Source organism: Furipterus horrens, unplaced genomic scaffold, assembly GCF_987537825.1.
Source record: "Furipterus horrens unplaced genomic scaffold, mFurHor1.1.pri manual_scaffold_7, whole genome shotgun sequence".
Lineage (NCBI taxonomy): Eukaryota > Metazoa > Chordata > Mammalia > Chiroptera > Furipteridae > Furipterus > Furipterus horrens.
In genome coordinates this window covers 144,187,647-144,197,506 of record NW_028327177.1, presented here as the reverse complement: position 1 = coordinate 144,197,506, position 9,860 = coordinate 144,187,647, and the positions used below count along the sequence as shown (strand labels likewise).

Genomic DNA, 9,860 nt, shown 5'->3' with positions numbered 1-9,860 from the left:
ATTCCAGTTGCTCGTTGCTGGCACACAGGAAAAGACTCAGGGCTCGGACGTCAGCCTGTTACACTGCAGCCCTGCAGTGCTCCTTATTTTTTGTGGGAGGGATGTTTTGATTTTTTTTTTTTTTTCAATTCTTTGGGATTTTCTACACAGACAGTCATGTCATCTGTGAGCAGAGACAGTTTTATTTCTTTCTTCCCAGGCTGTCTTGTCTTATTTCCTTCCTCCCCTCAAAGCACCAGCTGGAGCTTCCAGACGGTGGAGGTCGGGTGAGCAGGGGCGCCAGCCTCGTCTCTGATCTCAGGGAGGGCGCGTCTTTATCTCGCTGCCAAGGGTGACGTTGGCTGCAGAGCTTTCTGGGTGAAGTTCGTTATCTAGCTGAGGAGAGTTTTTATCATGAGTGAGTGCTGGATTTTATCAAATGCTTTTCTGCCTCAGTCGACATGATCACAGGATTTTCCCTCTTTTCTGGTCTGTGGGTATGGTGGGTGGTGCTGTGATACTGATTCACTTTAAAATATATATTTTAAAGACTTTATTACTTATTTCTACAGAGGGGAAGGGAGGGAGAAAGAGAGGGAGAGAAACACCCACGTGTGGCTGCCTCTCAAGTGCCCCCACCTGGGGACCTGGCCGCAACCCAGGCCTGCGCCCTGCCTGGGGATCGAACCGGCGACCCTTTGGTTCACAGGCCGGCGCTCAGTCCGCTGCGCCACAGCGGCCAGGACACACTGGTTGGCTTTAGAATGTTGAACCCATTTTGTGTACGGGGGAATGAACCCCATGTGGCCCCTGTAATAAGTTTGTATCACACAGAATGGGACTGATCCCACATCTGAACACAGAGGAATCCACAGGTGAGGTCTGCACGGCCATTCTCAAGCCCCGCGACCCCCACGGGGTCATTTCTCCCGCTGCCTCTGCAGGGTCGGGGTGGCAGAGGGCACATCTACCTGAAAGGACCAGCCGGATGCATCTGGCCAAGGTGGGGGTTACTTGTGTTTTCTCATGGCAGTGGCGAAGGAAAGTTCTAGAATAGTTAGGGGGTTGACTCATCACCAGAAGCCAGAGGTGCGCAGGCAGAGAGAGGTCAGCGGAAACCCAGGGTGCACACCGGATTTTCTTGCCGCTCCCACGACTGCTGATAACGGGTGTCCAGGAAGATGCAGTGATCACCCACTTGCACGGCCGGGAGACTCGCCTCAGACCTTCTGACGGCGAGAAGCCGGGTCACAGCCGGGCAAGTGTCCTGGCTGAAGTGCTGGGCAGCTCGGTTGGTAGGAGGATGGCCGGTTGAATGTCCACCGAGCCTCAGGACCAGCTGCTGGTCAGTCCCTGGGCCTGGCTCCCTACCTCCCGTGCCTTCCATCTGTAGAGATGCTGGTGGCTGTCACCTTGAAAGCGGCCGTGATTATTGGGCAGCGAGTAAACGCCGAGCTGAGTGACTTAAGGGTTGAGCGGATTGGGCCCACCCTGTGGACACCCTCGGGCCCCCCATCTTTGCCTCTATTTCAGCCAGTCCAAGATGGCCACGCCTGTGGAGGCCTTCACCAGCTCTGCGCAGGTGGGACCTGCATGCCGCATGGCCGAGTTCAGTGCAGTGTCAGGACGGCCGTGTGACAGCTGGTGGCCGAAGCGCCCACAAGCGCCGGGCCCTGACGGGGAGCAGACACTCCCGTCCTGTCTTCCCCGGCGTGGCCCCGGCAACCACACGCTCCCACCCCCTCAGCAACTCATTAGAAGAGGCCACCAGGGCTGGCCCCCGTGCTAGACCAGGGGAGACCGGTCCTGCGCTTGGAGACGTGGTCTGCTGAAGAGTTTATGACGTGTTTTATATCCCCACAGTGCGCGTGAGGACCCCCTGCCCGCCTGCTCCCCTTGCTGTGATGCGATTTTCCTACCAATCGCCTGTTCCCCGATGCTGGGACTTACCTATGGAGCCACCCCGACCAGCAGACTTGGTGTGAACGCTCCGTAGGCTCTGGGCAACTGGGGGCACTGGCCACGTGTGCCTCTGGGCACTTGCTATGTGGCTAATAAGACTGAATTTTAAATTGCACTTTAATTTAATTAACTTACACTGAAATGCGTGCCTGTGTACACGGGATCCAATACTGGGCAGCTCACTCGTAGAACAGCGAGGAGGAGAGTTCAAATCCCAGCAGGGGCGTCTCGTCGGGCAGGCCTCCCAGCGCAACCCCACGGCATTCCGGCGATGAGCAAAAGCCTGCAAAGCTCCAGCCAAACGGAGGCGCCTCCGCCCGGGAGGTCCTCGCGAGGAGGGTTCCTGACATGTGGGCGTGGAAAGCAGGAGCGCCAGCGATGAGAGGCGTCAGGACGGCTCCTCCGGTGGGCAAGACGCTGCGTCGTCTGGACACGCAGACCCTTGCTCAACAGCCGTCTCTCCGCGCGGAGACGCTCGCCAACGTCTCCTGCGCGTGTGAGCGCTCCTCGGGGTGGGCTCCCGCAGGACGGGGCGCCGGCAGCCCCTGCATGCCTGTCTCCCAGGCCTGCTCCGCCGGGGGGGGGGGGGGGCCTTCTCACTCTCCTCCTTCTTGTTCCTTAGTCTTGAAACATGGAGCGCACCGTCGTGATGTTGAAAACATTTCGGCTATCCCGGGAAAATGCGAGCAGTCACCAGCCCCAGAGATTTTTTGGTCGTCGGCTCCGTGCGGGCCCCGCTGGCTGGGTGAGTGAGAAGTTCTCTCTGCCTGCAGGGTAAGTGCCGTCAGGTGGGGGAGAGCTACTGGGACAGCTGACTTTTACGGGAGCTCGCCGTGCCAAACACCGCGCTAATATTTTTATGACTATGATCTCATGTATCCTTTTAAAACCCTATGACACAGAAACATTTTTTATCCATGCCTCACCGATGCCGACACTGATGTGCAGCGGGGTTACGCAAGGCCCCCCAAGCAAAGCATCTGTTCGGGGCGTGAGCGGATCCGAACCCAGAGCCAGTGAACGTCCCAGTCTGTGCTCACAATCCCTTCATTCTGCGTGACATTTCCCATGTCTCCAGAGACGTGTGTTTGACAAAGCCAAGCCACACAGAGTTGGGGAGAGGTAGCCGAATCCCCGAAGGGACACCAGGACATCCGTCTTTGGGGGAAAGAGGGCGGTGGCCAACTCGTTCGTCAGCTCCAAGACGTGCTCACGGGTTGAGGAAAAAGCTGGCAAGCGAGGCTGTGAGAAAACCCTGCTTGTAGCGCTACCGACGGGAAGCGCATTCCTCAGAGCCAGAAGGTGATGGGAAGCGGTAAGTCGTAAGCGAGAGGCTTTTTGGAATCCCAGCCCTCCCGGGAAAGGTTGAGCCCTGCCAAGTTACGCTCCCCGGGCAGGAATGTTCCTGCAGCTGCGTGTCCCAACTTACCTGGCTCGTGGGAAAGCCTTGAAAGATTGTGTTCAAATGTCAGCCTGAGCCTCCTCGAGACAGGGAACGGATCTGTATCTGCAGGAAATCCAATTTGAAGGACTTTGATGCACGGGCGGGGGAGGGGGAATATCTTTGCTCAGGGCAGAGAAAGATAAAGAATTAAAAGGGCCGAGCGTTTAACGGGTGGGTATTAATGGCTCATCCTGGGATTCAGACCTGGGTTTAGTCCCAGCCTGGCTGTTCCCCGGCCGAGGGGCCCTGGACAGCGTGTGCCTCCTTAGACGGGAACGGCCGGGAAGAGCACGGACGCGCAGGTGGGTTATGGGCATGGGGGGGGGGGGGTCGCGGCCAGATGCTCAGCACAGTGCCTGGCACGGAGCAAACGTCTTGGTTTGAAAGGCCGGGGAGCAGTATGGGTTCAGGGATGCCCTGCCTGGGGATCAAGCCCAGTTCTCTGATGTGACCTTGGGCAGGGCATCTGCTTCTCTGTGACTCAGTTTCCTCACAAAGTGGAGCTAAAAGTAACCCCTCACACCCATGAAGTTGTCTAAGATTTAAAAAATTGGGAATGGAACATCAGTGGGGGGGAGGGGCGTGGAGGAGCTGGACCCTCGTGCACTGTGGGCAGGGGGTGCGGTGGCATGGCCGCTGCGCGGACAGCGTGGTGGCTCCTGGAAACCTACACCCGGACGACAGCGTGACCCTCAGTCCTGCTTCTGAGCGTGGGCTCGGGACTGCGGGAACTCAGAGACGCCGTTCCACCTGGGGTCACAGCAGCGTCATGCTCATGGCCCAGCGTCCCCGGACGGGTGACGGACAGGCCGAATGTGCCCAAGCAGCAAGGGCGTGTTGCTTGGCCTCGGAAGGCAGCGGGCGCCACCACCCCGCTGCCTCACGGGCGAAACTTGAGGACATTCTGCTGAGGGAGACAGGCCAGACACAGAGGGACAAAGGCTGTCTGGTTCCTCTTCTAGGAGGTCCCGAGAGACAGGAAGCAGCGGGTGTGTGCTGGGCGGGGGCGGGGGAGGGGACGTGTCTGCTGGGGACGGAGTGTCAGCGGGGACGATGAAGTGGCGGAGGCCGCACCGCCGCGGGAGGGTGCTCAGTGCCACTGAGCTGCACCCTGCAAACGGGCAGGGGGGAGCGTTGTGTTCTGTGCCTGTTATCCCAACAGGGACGGGGTCACACGTGCCAGGCACGCGGTGTGGGCCTGGCTGGGGTGGTGCTGACGGTCGCCAGTTTACGGGTCACCGTTCATCTTTGCACGAGCGCTGCAAGCTGCGTCCGGGAACATCGGCCTGTCCTTCCACAGACGAGGGCGACGCTCACCCAGAGTCAAACGGAAGCTGCCGGCCAGACCCTCCAAACACTGCTTTGTTCACTCTATGAGAAAATGAATATTCATGATTCAACTTCTTTATCTTCACGACCTTATCAGAATAATGAGGACAGAGTTGCAAAAAGGCTAAACTGACAGTCCATTTTTTTCCATAACAATAAAAAACATCGGGTGTCCTACTATTATGGGGAGAACTTTGGAAACGCGTAAACTATTTCATGCCATGATTAGGTAAAAGGTTAAGAAAAAACTGCAAACCGAGAGAGGGGAAGACGCGGCTCCTGTGCTGACACCAACGCTGATCTTCCAAGGCTGAGGGGACCAGCCACGTCCTGGGAAACGGTGTCCCCACCCCCAGCGACTCCTAAAGCTGAGGAGGAGGAGGAGGCTGTGTGCTTCGCTTGCGTCCGGGGCTGGGGCGTATCTCTGAGGGCGTCTGAGAGCCGGGGTCACTGGCTGAAGCTGCCGGCTGAGACGGCAGAGGGCAAAGCGGGACCGCCACGGCTCCTCGCGGCGCAGACCGACCTGGGACGGGGTGAAGGAGTGGGGTCGGCGGGAGGGCGAGGCTGAGTCAGACGTCTGGTCCGCTTCCTGGCGTGACTGGTCTCTGGTCGTGAGACCTGGAACAAGCCACTCCCTGAGGCTCAGTTTCCTCCCCCAGAAGTTGTTGTGATGTTACATAATAGGTAATTGATAATTAGATAATAATTTTAATTAGTAAATAATAATTACACAATAAGTTAGATGAAAATTGATAAGTAGGTTATTAAAAATAATAGTACATGTAGATGTTCCATAAACATCAGTGGCAGTGGCGGTGGTGATGGAGGTGGTGGTGATAGTGATGATGATGATGGTGATGAGGATGGTGATGGTGGTGATGGTGATTGCAGTGTTAAGACCCCAGGGAGTTCCCAGCAATGGTCTATCTAATACTTGTTTTCTTAGAATTATTCAGAATCACAAAAATCCCTCCTCCAGGCCCCTCCTGGGCTTGTGAACACTGTAAACACACAAATATCTGTGAGCACTTTCTGACCCAAACTTAAAAAACACCCTCCCGTTCCCCTTCAGCCAAGGGCCCATTCTGCACGGCGTAGCGAGTGTGCTGTTTACGAAGCGGGTCCTGACGGGTACGTGGCCCTGAGGCTGGCAGACAACCCGCTCTCCTGTCCGCGCACACGGGGGGTTGTAGGAGCTCGGTGTTGTGCCCTGAATGGTAGCGTCTCATCACTGTGGATATTTTGCCATCTTCAGCCTCAGCCTGTGGCTCGGGCTGCAGCCAGCAGTGACCGCCCACCTTCCCCAGTGTCGTGGTCTCCCCGCTCACTCCTGACTGGGTGCCACGTCTGTCTGCCCTCAGTGTCTGGCCGGTCCCAGCCCTGCTGCCCCGGGTCCTGCCTCTGTCACCGCAGCAGGTGGCTCTGCTGTCCCCTGCGGAGTCGTCCTGCCTCTCCTGGGCCGCTGTGCCCTGGACCGACAATCCCCATCGCGGAAAACCCTCCTGAGGTCTCGCTCCCATTTTCCGCCGCGTTCCTGTTTCCCTGCTTCCCTTACAAACACGCTCACGTAGGCTTCTCTGCGTGTTCTCTCCCCTTCCTCAGATCCCACTCCGTCCTATTGATTCCAGTCGGGTTTTCATCCGACCACGCGGTGGGCACTGCCCGTCAGATCCATGGGCCATTGGGTCATCCTCAGCCTGGGCCTCCTGCACTGAGTGCGCTCCCTTCTGCAGACATGGCTCCGGCCCCTCCTGACTTCCCTCTTTTCTCCGCACGGACGCTGGGTGCTCTTGGCTTAGAGGCCACCCCTGACCCAACTTAGACTTCACGATGGGCTCCCGCGAGACTCGCCCACTGCCTGTCCCCCTGCATGGGTGTCCGACGGCAGCACTTCTCCACCCCTCACGTAGCAAACGCTCGAGGAGCTGTCCTCGGTCCCTCCGCTCTACTGCCTCCCACGTCCCTCCCGCCAGCAAGCGCACAGCTCCGACCTCAGCCCTGGGGTGCGTCATCACTGCCGTCCTCGCCTAAGTCATGGCCCCTCCGCCTGGACTAAGGCTGCAGTGTCGCCCCCCCCCCCCCCCATCTGATCTCCAAGTGGCACCGGGTAACGTTGCTTCCTGAACCCAACGCCCCATGGCCCTCCTATCAAACTCAGAGGGGAGTGCAAGCTCCCCAGACCCCCTTCTAAGCCTCTCACAGCTGCGGCCTCGCCCCCTTGGGCACTTTAGCTCTGGCTCCTGCTCTGTCCTGCAAAAGCGGGCTCTGCACGGCTGTTCCCTGCACCCCGAAACTGTGCCCGAGACCGGCACGCAAGTCGCTCGCTCGGCTCATTCAAGTTCTACAAACGTCTCCTTCTCTGCCAGGCCTTCCCGCCAGCCCATCCGCTCTGTCCCCGTCTGCCTCTCCTCTCCTTCATGGCGTGCCCCACACGGTGGAATCATTTTACACCCGTGTTTCTTCCCTGTGGGCCTGACTAGGAGGGAAACTCTGGGCGCAGGAAGCATTTCTGTCTTATTCACTCTGGAGTCCCCAGCGCCCGGACAGTGAGGCACTGGGAGACGCTGAATAAATACGAGCGGAATGCGCAGGCAGCGTTCTGTTTATTGGATGTGTGCGTGCGGCAGACAGAGGCCTGGCTGCTGGGAACACAGGGGCGGGAGGGACGCGGCTGCTCTGGGGAGCTGAGTCCGGAACTGCAGTCTGGACGTGTCCTGGGACCTTGTTTGAGGGGCCAGTCTTAGGCCCCATGCGGAGCTTCTGAGTGAGTGCCTGGGCGTGGGCTTTTGTCTATAAAGATCCCCCCTGGGGGTTCTCTGTGCCCTGGAGTTTGAGAACCGGTGCTCTGGGTCACGTCATACCCACACGCATGAGCACAGAGCGGGGGGGGGGGGGGGTCGTGCCATCAGCAGATGCTGGACAATTGGAAGAAATTCTTGTTAAAGGTCAGACCACGGAGCCAGCACAAATCAACACCCTCCTGCCTGCTTGTCATTTTTCATTTTCTTATCCTTTTTGCTTGTCTAGAGGGAGCAAAGGAATATTCTGAACAGAAGGGAAAGAAGAACAAAATAAACACCGACATCGGGCCTGGGACCGAGAGAGCCGTGGCCTTGTCTGACCAGGTCCCTGGGCCCGGTGACACTTGGCTGGGGCCCTGGGCAGCCCACGCCTGCGCCACGGGAAGCACAGACTCTCCACATGCAGCTCGACGGCAGGTCCCGTGTGCCCGTGGGAACCGCAGACGCCCGGCAGCAGACGCCACGCACAGACCAAGGACCTGACTGGGAGCCAGGAATCCGTCTCGGCAGGAAGTCGGCCGCGGTCCAGGAGAGCAGGCTGCGGACTCAGGCCACCGTCCCGCATCTCTGCTCCAGGCCATCTGCTCCCTGGTTTGGTGGCACATCCGACACCAAGCCCCAGGGCCGTCTGCCCACTGCCCTGATGACCCCCATCAGCCCGCGGGGCCCCTGATTTCAGCCACAGACACAAGACCCCCTGGAGGCCCCCCCAACGGAGTCTGTCCTCTGAGCAGCCCTTTGGGAGACTGAGCACCTCAGACTTGCTATCAGCTGTCATGTGTATCTTGATCTTATTTTAAAACTTGTAGTAAAAAAAAATAAAAAAGAAAGAAAAAGAAAAATACAAGAAAGGAAACAGGCGAATCTGACTGGTTTGGGTGCAGTGCAATGATTGGCTGTTTCAGACCTTGGAGGACGTCAGCTGAGGCCCATGTGCAAACACTTAGAAACTCTTCTAAGAGAATCCAGTGCGCTCAGAACATGATAGGAGTGCGGGACGGAAAATTCTGTAATTACGGGGCTCATGTTTCATGGTAAAATACATCCAAGATTAACTGTGTTCTAACGGAACGGTGCATGTATCCAAGACGGTTGGGGGCAGCAGGCTCGGGTGGGAGGGGCGGAGTGTAATTGGGCCACAGGGGGTTCCCCTCGGATCCGTCCTGCACGCGAGCTTTGAATTGCTCCTTTCACAGCTCTGCGCTCCTGGTGGTGAAGCCGGCCTTGTCAGGAAGCGTAGGTTGGCAGCCCCGGCCCGGGGAGGCGGCGCGGAGGTCAGGACGCCCCCAGGGATGCGCCCCACATACGTCCTCTGCGGGTCCCGCCGTTGTCCACTGACGTTGGAAACCAGTCCGTTCCCTGCAAATACACGCAGCGTGGACCACAGGCCACCTTTCCCACGCTGCAAACGTCCTCAGAGGGAGAGCAAAAATGGCCGCCGGGATGGGTGGCCGGCAGTGTTTGCTCTGAGCGGGGCGGAGGGGCAGGGAAACAGAGAGAGGTGGGGGGAGGCGGTCTGAGGGTGAGTCTGCAGCTCCACGGGCCCTGGAAGGCTCCACTGTGACACTCTCCTGGGGACGAGTCCGAGGGGACCCTGACTTGCAGGACCCATGGTGACAGGGCCCAGGACCGTAGAACCGGTGGGATTTTGGACTCACGCCAACGTCAGCATATGGGGGCGGGCGGACCACTCAGCTGCCGTCCTGAAGGGCTCTCCCTGCGGGACGGTGGGTGCCTCCCTCCTGTGACCCCCGTTCTCAGCGCACCTGGCCCTGAGTGACAGGCGGCAGCTGGAGCCCGTGCAGACCGCAGAGAGGGGGGCCCGGGGACGCGGGGTCTTGGTGTGACGGCGTCCGCAGGCCAGAGACGAAGGTACTCGGGGGTGCGGGGGAGGCCACCCAGACTTCATTTCCGCGCCTCAGGGCCCCTCCGCTCCGGGCCTCCGGGCCTCCATGCTTCGGCTTCTGTGTTTCCCCCCCGCAGGGTCTGCGTGCAGCGGCCGTGTTTCTGTGAGGGCGTCTTCGCTGGGGTCCCTAGACCCTCGGTCCCGTTTCACCCGTCAGGACGCTGCCGCGCAGCTCCGGCCTCTCGAAGGGCTTCGCTCCTGGGCCTCAGGCTTTGTTTCAGAGCAACGTCCGCTGCTGTGCCCATGGCATTTGCTGGATTTGAGGATAAATGAGGTTCCAAGGACTCTGTTGTCACCGAGAAGCCCTGGGTTCCTGCCTCGGCCCGAGTCTCATGTTCCGGCCTCAGTGCTGCCATCTGGGGAGGATGTGTTCCCACTGCCAGGCCGTCCCCTCGTGTGTAAAACAGAGAAGATGCCGCTGCTGCTGCCGCTGATCCCG

General features: G+C 58.9%; 1 long non-coding RNA gene across 1 annotated transcript; it reads left to right on the top strand.

Moving 5' to 3' along the window:
* Positions 1–2,078: 2,078 nt before the first annotated feature.
* Positions 2,079–8,315, top strand: LOC150005549 (uncharacterized). Its single transcript, XR_016512460.1, has 3 exons — positions 2,079–2,453; positions 2,564–2,715; positions 7,742–8,315. It is a non-coding gene; the product is annotated as an uncharacterized LOC150005549 (long non-coding RNA).
* Positions 8,316–9,860: the final 1,545 nt, after the last annotated feature.